The following is a 7,583-nucleotide window of genomic DNA, read 5'->3' as shown; positions in this document are numbered from 1 at the left end:
TTTTTTTTTTTAACCTCCTCTTATCTTTTAGTTCAGTGCTGTAGGATGCTTCCTAGCTAGTGTTGATGTTATGATTGTTATCTCACTTTTGTCTCTTTATCACTTCTTTCCCTTTCAACCAACACTAAAAACCAAAAAGTGACTACTCATCATATTTATCAGTTCATGGCCTTAATTGTAATTTAAAATCAATTGAAACTCTTTTTTTTTTTTTTTTATATTAAAAAGAATCAAACTCCTCTTTAGATATCAAAAACTAAGAGTTGGTTTAGTAGTTCCCATGATCTCATGATATCTATAAGATCTTAAATTTGAAACCTTTTGCCCTCTCCTTGAGGCCACTCTAAGGATTTTTTTTAATTTTTTAATTTTTTAATTTTTTCTATAATAATCCAGTGTGTGTGGAACAGGAGTACTGCACTTTGCGCATGCTTATAATTTATATATTTAAAAAAAATGCTAAAGAACTACTACAAAAAAGTTATATAATAATATGTTAATAAATGTGATTAATGTCACTTCAACTACTAATAAATAAAGGAAAATACTAAAATTATTACAAGTTTTATTTATTATAAAAGGTTAACAAGCTAATATAATGTGATAATAATTATTATTCGCAGACTTCAATGACATAATAAATGAATGTCATAAATGCTTTTATGTGATTGATAATGTTGTAATAAAATTTGTAATAACTTTAATATTTTATATTAGTTTATAAGGTTTATACAATAAATTTGTAATATCTTTAATTGCATCACTCAATTATTTAAGGTTTAGAATAGATATTTATCCACCACCGCACTTTTTAGGTGGAATGGTACTTATCCACGGATGGGTATGTGGGGATTTAGGAGGGAGGTGTTTGAGCTGCAGAATAAGTTGTAATAAATATTTCTAACCATCTAAAATACAAAGATATTTACCCAAATGTCTGATTGCAAATTTAATTTGTTGTCATTTAGATAAGAGGTTTCTGTTCAGTAACTCATATATGAAACTCATTCAACTTAGAACAAAAAGAAACTATATATCTTTGAGAATTTGCGCAAGACGTACGTAATGCTTGACATAGTTCTCTGGTTAAGATAGAGTTAACACTTCTTTGCCATAAGCTTTACTTAAAGTCAAAATTATATCTCATCCATTTGAAAAATGGTGTAATTAATCGACCGACATGCTGCATAACATAGCAAACGACAAATTAAATAGAAAGATGGAGTTGGACAATGCTACTATGCATGGGATGTCATCTTCTGCTTAATTGGTTGCCTGTCTGTCTTGATAGGTAATAAAGAGTCGGGATTCATCAGGACCATATATTTTTTTAGTCGGACCCGCAGTAGCTTAACATCACATCCATTATAGTGGTACGTATGATCATTTTCCATTCATTTCTCTGTACTCTTCAATAATTCCCTGCTTTTACTTCCTTTTTACTCTCAACTGATCCAGTGTTATGTGTATAATATATAATGGTTAGAAAAAGAGAATTTGAAGCCTCGACGTCTCTCCCTCTCTGTGTTAATAAAAGTGTGTTAGAAGATTCTTGACAAAGAATTATTATCTCAATGGTTGAAATTACGTGCTCTCCTTAATTTGTCTCTTTGAATAATGCCTGCTATATATAGAGAGAGGCGCTAGCTTTACATCTTTTTATCATTAGTAGCGTCACATCAATTATAAAACTAGGTGCTGTGATCATTTCCCATTTCTCCCTATCATTCAATAATTCCCTTCCTTTGTCTCTTTTAGTCTTAGTCTTAGATAAGGGGAGAGAGAGAGAGAGAGAGAGAGAGAGAGATTGTCTCATTGTTTTAATTTCCATGCTTTTCTAACCTGTTGTTATCGACAGATGGAGAAGTTATTCATACAACATTTACCTAATCTTGTACAACATGTGACTATAGTCACAAGATTGGGTAAATGTAAAAGAAGAAAGAAATGTAAGCAGAAAATAGTCCTTTCGAATGTAGCTATTTAAGAAAATGGATAAAGAATGATTGGAATCTTTTTATTTTTATTTTAAAAAAAAACTTGTTACAATATATAAATGAGGTAAAAGAATTAGGGTTTTTGTTTTAATCAGTTATACCCTTATCTGAAAAATTTACTGCTAAAACCGAGAGCTAAAATGCAAGATTATGGTGCAATAATTTATTGACCAAATCAAAGTTGTACTAATTAATACAGTTCATGCATGACATATAAATGAAGTAGTTTTACGCATGTCATTTTGAAAGTGATGGGAGGTGCTCAATGCTCATGGTTGTGTCAAGTGTTTTTTTTTTTTTTTGAGAAAGCCCAGTAATATGAAAAATAGAGATATGACTCGGTGAGTGAGATCATGATTCTTTAATTAAATGCCTACGGTCATATAAAAAAAAGATATAATTATCTTTTACATATACCATGTGGAAATCTATTCCTGGTTTTAATGAGGTCAACCTCGCATGTTGTGGTTATTTGGATATCTTGAAGCATTCATTTTGTGTAATTCAATGTGTCATACATGTAAACCAACACTTGTAGGCATCAATATCGGGTACTATAATTGTTTGTGAGATTGAGAAAATGAGAGCGAAGAAAAAATAGAGAGTGAATTGTGGTTTGGGCAAAATGTTTACTAAATTATGTATTTTGGATGTTAGAATTGTTAATAGAAAGTGTATTGTACTGTGATTTTTTTTTTTTTCGTTTACACTTGCATTAATAAAAACTACTAAATATTCTTCCCCCCCCCCCCCCCCAAAAAAAAAAAAAGTTCTAAACGGATTATATATGTACCATATATAATCTTGTCATTTACAATGAGGCTATTGGAAATATTTATAGAGATACTAATATAAGCTAACTTGACATTAAAATATTTATAGTTATAATGTACAATACAAGTAGTACTGATAAATTGAGTATGGATTAACTAAAATGGACATGAATCTTGGGTGTTTAACATTGATGCTTATAATACACCTTATGAAATGGCGCACTGATGTCTACTAGGGGATTCTTTCTACATCAATGTTAAACACCCCTTTGTAACAATAAGGTGGAGTGTTAGACGGTGTGTTTAAGACTTTTTTTCATTGATGCATTCGTAACTTTGAAATAAAAATAATGATAATAACAATAATAATATTTTAACGAAGGTATCCGGAGTTTAAATCCCACTCCCAACAATTTAAAAAAAAAAAATCAGAAATACATCTCGTCATCAATGGCTATGATTTAATAATCAACACTTTGCTCTCAATAATAATAATAACTAGTCGCTAACCCGTGCGATGCACGGGATAGTTAGACAAAATTTATACACATTCACTTTTATTGGTACAATCATTTGAAAATAATTCTAACTAATACCCAAATGTAAGAGACACATTGACTTACTATTTAAAGCAGCCTTCTGAAGAATTTACACATATTGTGCAACTAACTCTTAATTTCTCATCAACAATAAAAACATGGAAATTCAAAACATGGAAAGAAAATAAAAATTACAACAATTAATTCCATTATCTTTCATGCTATACTTTGTAATTGTACGAAATTAAGTCAACTCAATTTAAGTAGTTGTAATAAAATTGGCTTCTACTATTCTCTATTCTATAGAGATATGTACATATTGGATTTCTAAAACAATTACCGGTATTGCAATAAAATGATTTATTATTGAAAATAAGAAACAAAGAAAATCTGTCTATAGTTTAAGAAATACAATATACTAAAATTAAAGAGATAAAATTTTTGGAGGACAAAATATTATAGATAATTTTAGAAACAGATTATACACTTAAAAGGGTTAGTAATTTATAGCACTTACCCCCCACTATTAGTATACAGACACCAAGTGTGGTCGTCGTAACCCTTTGAAAGAACCTTCTCCAATTGGACCCTATAAAAAAAAAAAACACCCAATTAACAAAATTGATCCAAAGGGGTCTAAAAAGCACACAAAATCAATTCAAAAAACAAAAATATGAGACAAAGTAATTACTTTCCCCTGCCAATGAAATCGTCTTTTGTATTGTTGTTCCAAATTGCAACACTTATCTCTCTAAGGCCTTCAATTAACGAAAACACAAACTTCTCTTGGAATACCGGAGTATTATGACCATCTATACACACACAAAAAAAAAAAAAAATCAGCATAACTCACTATGACTCTATATAAGCCTCAAAAATATAAAGAGAAATTAAAGGGGTTGAATTTTCACGTTTGGAGAGAAAGTTTGCAGAAACTGTGGCTTTATATTTCTTAACTTGAGAGAGGGGTAAAGTTGCTAGGATTTTGAGGTGTTATAATGTTTTTATTTTTATTTTTTATTTTTTAAATATTGTGCTGACGTGGAAGCAGAAATTGTGGCTTTATATTTCTTAACTTGAGAGAGGGGTAAGGTTGCTAGGGTTTTGAGGTGTTATAATGTTTTTCTTTTTATTTTTTATTTTTTAAATATTGTGTTGACGTGGAAAATTGTGATGCCAGCAGAGGTTTCGGTTTTATATATATATATAGATAATAACAATCAACACTTTTGAACTGGTCACTACTAAGATGAAAATGTAGACTATCTTTTGACCATTAATCTCTACCATTTTGGACACATGTAGCTTTTATTTTTTGGACAATGTTTTCGTGATTGTATGTAAACTATTATTGACAACTATCTTAAGAGCACATGTTAAAGTATTAGGAAAAAAAAAAGAGCACATGTTAAAGAATATTTAGTTTGGAATTGTAAATTATTTTAAATGTTTTTAATAGAAAAATAAAAGACTTGATCATGATTCATTGGTTGTTTGCGTTCCCTGTGTATACAAATTCAAAATTGCTGTATGTTTTTTAACTTAATATTTGTGTAGTGGTACTCTAAATGAGAAATTAATATAACATATGTAAGAACTAGATTTGAATTTTTAGCCCAACAGATAGATGGACTAAGGCCCAAAAAGCTCAAAATAATGAATTTGCAGAGAATAGGTTAGAAAACTAGGCTCTAATGAATAAGACAAACACAAAAGTAGATTTAGATGACAAGAAGATATAAATGGACAGGTCTATAATGAAGAAAATCATCATCGGCAAAGTTCGGAAGATCTGTTCTTATATATTTATTTCAAATTCGATTACAAAATCAATTCTTGATACTACATTAGTTTTCTCCTTTCTTTTCTGATCCCCCAGTCTCATTGCCCCCTTCTTCTTTTATACTGTCTCTCATTTTCATCTTCATCTTCCACGTGCATGCTAGACGGTTGGTCTTGATACTTGTCTTATCAGCATTCCCCATAATTCATCATGTATTAGCTATAAAGCTGAAATCCATTGTTCAAGTATCAGCTCCACATTAATATGATTAGAGAGTTAGCTGTAGTTCATTTAATGCGGAGGCAGCAACTTTCTTCTAAGATATTTTTAGGACTTCTCCCTGTCTGATGTCACTGCAATACATATTCGCACTAACGAAACTTCCTAGAACGTTACTCGGGACAACAGACAACCTCTTCAGACCTCAACATTGGTTAGCCGAGGATATGCTTATCCTTGGCCCACCCCTCGAACTATTATGACCAAGACTAATCTCTCTACTTACTAACGCAGTCTCTTCTGACAAAGATATCTCTTCCTTGGACAAAACCTCGTCCTCGAATTGGGCCACAGGCCCAGTATATAAACAAATAATGAACTTCTGGGCCTAATATCCCTACAACATATAAGAACATCATTTTACCTAAAGATAAACATATGAGGTAACCCAGGAGGTTGGCCGAGTTGGTTGGGCTCTCGGTCTCAAGGTGCTTGTATTAGGTTCAACTGGGTGTACTCCCCAGTTCGAGTCCTATTACTTGCACTTTGAAAAGAATTTCTTGAGCCAGCACTTTACCCCTTCGTGGGCCCACCCAGCGCAAACAGTAATTAGTTTTTGGTTGAAAGCCTTGAGGATATACTGTGCGAGAGCAAAAAAAGAAAACATATGAGGTAAGCTCCAATTATATTGTATTAACCACTCATTTTTGTCATTAGTATTTTATGTGTGACTTCAAAACGTAACTAATCACACAACTCACAATGAATATATCAACAAAAAATACTGGTGATGTGGTAGAATTCATGACGATATAATCCATAAGTCTTGAATTAAAAGTATTTGGATAGAAGTTTTTTTAATTTTTAATTTTTTTAATTTAAGAATATTGATATTAGGTTTGATTTGTGACAAACCTAACATCCAAACGGTTAATTCTTCAAATTAAATGTTCAAGAGCCAATTTAACACTTAGGTCAAATTCAATTAATATTTGTAAAAATAAAACCCCTTATAATCAAAATAATCATTTAATTTTAAAATCAGTATTAATTAAAATAAAGTTTTGCATAATATAACTTTTTCTTAACAAAAATGAGGCTGTGACAAAGCTAAAGAAGTTTTGAAAATTTGTTGGTAAATGAAAATATAAGATAATTGTTCGTTTGCTAGAAGCCTCAATTCTTATTCATAATAGAAACGAAAAAGAACCTCAATCAACTCTTCTTCCATGCGCTTAGCTCTTACTGATGAAAACTTGGCTTAACCAGTAGTAACATAAAACATAAGACCATCTCAAAGTCACACCCATTCATATGAAACAAGAGTCATATTAAATTTTCAAGGGAGCAGTGATCATCTGTGCTCAATTCTATCCAAGCAAATGAAGTCATGACTCATGACTCAGTTATTGAAACTAAAATATTAACCCAGCTTTGCTTGTACTCTAAAGTCCTACCAACTCCTAATTTTTCAGATTCTTCTATTATTATTATTATAAAAAATGGGAGAAGGGGATGTTACGAAAGTGATTTGTAAAGCTATAAGTGTTATTAATCTAAAAGGCGTTTTAAGATTAAAAAAAAAAAAAGCTTTTGAAAAAGCAGTTTTATCCAAAATTTTGCAAAAATCACCTTTTAAAAAAGGTATACCAAACCAAGATTAAAGTGTGAAAAGTTAAAACTATTGACAAAGATTCTATGATATCTTTGTGTGTTTATGTAGCACATCTATTAGTAATAGAAAAAATACAAATGATAGTGGATCTCTTAGTAGCTCCCATTTTATACAATGGTACACGAACTCTATTAAAAATTTATGATAACATTTAAGAAAAGGTGGAGCAGGTTAAGTAACTTGCAATCTTCTTAAACATTAACTTCATAGTTTTTGTAGATTCTAAATAGTTTAACTCATAAAGTACTATGTCGTCAAATAAAGAACTTTAGTTCAAATTCCATCTACACCAATTACCAAAAGTCAATTGATGTATTGAGTCATCAATCATCATGAAGTAAATTTCATAAGTTTAATCTTATTGTATTTATCAAAACTTCATAGTGTTTTAATAATTGTTTTTTTACTTCATTTTTTCTCATTAGATTATGATAGGTCAAATAAGAAAGTGTCTATATCAAACCTAATGGTAAGTTTGACCACATCATAGGATAACCCATGCTTCTTTTTTCTTTTTTATTCATCTTGTACTAAAAGTAAAATAGTCACACATGATACTGATTTTGTTACATTCATCAATCCATAACAAGAACTTTT

Source organism: Quercus lobata, chromosome 4 (assembly GCF_001633185.2).
Source record: "Quercus lobata isolate SW786 chromosome 4, ValleyOak3.0 Primary Assembly, whole genome shotgun sequence".
Taxonomy (NCBI): domain Eukaryota; kingdom Viridiplantae; phylum Streptophyta; class Magnoliopsida; order Fagales; family Fagaceae; genus Quercus; species Quercus lobata.
This window is presented reverse-complemented; position numbering follows the sequence as displayed.